Genomic DNA, 2,416 nt, shown 5'->3' on the forward strand with positions numbered 1-2,416 from the left:
TTACCTTCTTCAGTAGCGGCCATCCAGATGAACATGACGGCATGGCTGTTACTTTTTGGACAACTGAGGCAGAGTGCATTTTCTTCTGTAGAAGGGTTTGCTCAAACACTCTCTTTTCTCACCCCTACCATCCTGGCCTTGCTGAACCATCTGAGCCCATCGCTCTTGGGTGGCTACCTACCTCTTCTCTGTGGAACATCAGACCTACCTGAAACAGTCAGCTTTCACCCTTGGCCACATTTTTTTTATCTAGTGTTTCTTTTGTTCTTGTTGCTCCTTTTCCTTATTTTCAAGAATTGTTTTTATATGTGTTTTGCTTTCATGTGTGCACATGTACCATGTACATGCCTAGTGAAGACAGATGAAGCTGTTAGATATCCTGGAATTGGAGTTATAGATGTTATGAGCAGCCTTGTGGGTGACAGGAACCAAACCTGGGTCTTCTGGAGGAGCAGTGCATGTGTTTAACTGATAATCCAGTTCTCTAGCCTCTTGCTTCTTTCTTCCTTTGGGAAAGTGTTTTATTACACAGCCTAGAAACCCAGCTCTCCCTGCCTGTGCCTCCCAAATGCTGGGATTACAGAGGTGCGCCATGAAACCCGGCATGGATCTTGTGATATTTTCTTTGAGGAAGCTTTTCAAGATTATTCCTACTTCACTCTTGGGGTTCTTCTGTTCTTCCCTCTTGTTATTCTTGGGGATCATGAATGCAGTTAAAACTGAATTTCAAAAGGGAATTTTTCACATCTCAAAACTGTCATGAAATTGTTCTCAAAGTAAGCCTTAACACACACACAAGCACACACACACGCACACGCACACACACACCTGCACTTGCCATCTTGATGGCTGTCTCAGCTCTGTCCATCTCTGTGTCCCTGCCTCATACCGTGGGTGTCTGATGCTGTCACGGGAAGTGAAGCCTCATGATACCACTTCTGCCTATCATAATACTTTTGTGAGTCTCCTTTGCTTCCTTAACTCTGGTTTTACTATTCCTGCTCCAGAGTGCTGTTTTGAGGGAGTTATATTTTCCACTTTGATGCTCGTAGGATATTTCAAGACCTCTGAGAAAGGAGAAAGTGAACCATTGAGCCATATTACGTGGCTAGGTGGGGTGGCTGCAGGAGACGTTATTATCTGTGCCTTCAGCTAGGTTTGGGATGCTTGTCTGAGTATTAGAACCGTGTGTGTGTGTGTGTGTGTGTGTGTGTGTGTGTGTGTGTGTGTGTGTAATTTTATTTATTTGTTTATTTATTTCTTTATGGAACAGCAAACACCTTTATTACACATGCTATGAATGAGGCTTATTTGCCTTTCCAGGCTTTGATCTTCCACAGATGGAACTCCAGCTCCTTGCCTTGGAGCACATAGCACATAGCTCTGCCACACTGGCCTGGTCCTGAGGCAATACAGGCGAGAAGCTTGCCCTGCTGGAATGGATCCTCCAAATGACTGCTGATTTTGGCATTCTTTTTCCTTTTGTCGTATTTCTTTTGAATTTTTTTGATCGTTTTTTGTTTAAAATCAGCTTAGCCCCCTTCTTGCAGCCCAGGGGCAGTTTATAGTGGAACTCCTACCACTGCTGGTACAGTGTGCTGTCAAACACAATGCAGTTCTTCACCAGGGTCTTGGTGCAAACAAGCTCATTGTTGGATGCATTGTAGACAACATCGATGGTCCTTGTTTTGCGAGTACAACACGCAGAGCCCCAGGAAAATTTCCCCACATCCAGTCTCAGGGCAAGGTACTTCTTATTGCCTCTTCGTACTTGGACTGTGTGTATGCGGCAAGGTCCAATCTTAGTGTTGGCAGCAGGCCGTCCCAGCTCATACTTCGGCTTCTTGTGGTAGGGTTTTCTCCCCTCCCCACCTCCAACCCCCGGTCTTGCAGCGCTTGTGCCAGTTGTCCTGAGAGATGCCCATTGCTCCGCGCTGACTGGAAAAAGGACGTGCAAAGCTTCACAGTCTGGTTTCTAAAACTCAGTCCCACCTTCTTTCTATTTATTTTTTGGCTTGCTTGCTTTGTACTCAATTGCAACGCATGGTCTTTTGCAAGACATACGTACAGGCTTTCAATTTCTTGGTGTCAAATCAGAGAAGAGGAAAAGATGGCACAAAAGTGAATTCTATGGAGCTCTGAAATGTGGCAGAGCCACAGTGAGCCCCGGTGCAACTTTGCCTTGTGTTGGCTCAGTGGTCAGTTACAGAAGGTCTCACAAGATGGGAGATTGGTCAGAGGGACAAGTGCTCAGCAGGGACTAAGAGTCTGGATGTATCCTGTTGAGCATTTCCTCAGCTAATTCTCCCTGGTGACTAAGTACGTCCCAGAGGAACCATGCCCAGAAGTTAGGGGCACCTGGGTAACATTACAGTCTGTCAATTCCTCGCATATGAACACATCCTTCCCTGAAGTC

General features: G+C 45.7%; 1 pseudogene; it reads right to left on the reverse strand.

The window, feature by feature from the left end:
• On the reverse strand, positions 1,265 to 1,996 carry Gm7503 (predicted gene 7503; annotated as a pseudogene).

Source organism: Mus musculus, chromosome 18, assembly GCF_000001635.26.
Source record: "Mus musculus strain C57BL/6J chromosome 18, GRCm38.p6 C57BL/6J".
In the NCBI taxonomy this organism is placed as follows: domain Eukaryota; kingdom Metazoa; phylum Chordata; class Mammalia; order Rodentia; family Muridae; genus Mus; species Mus musculus.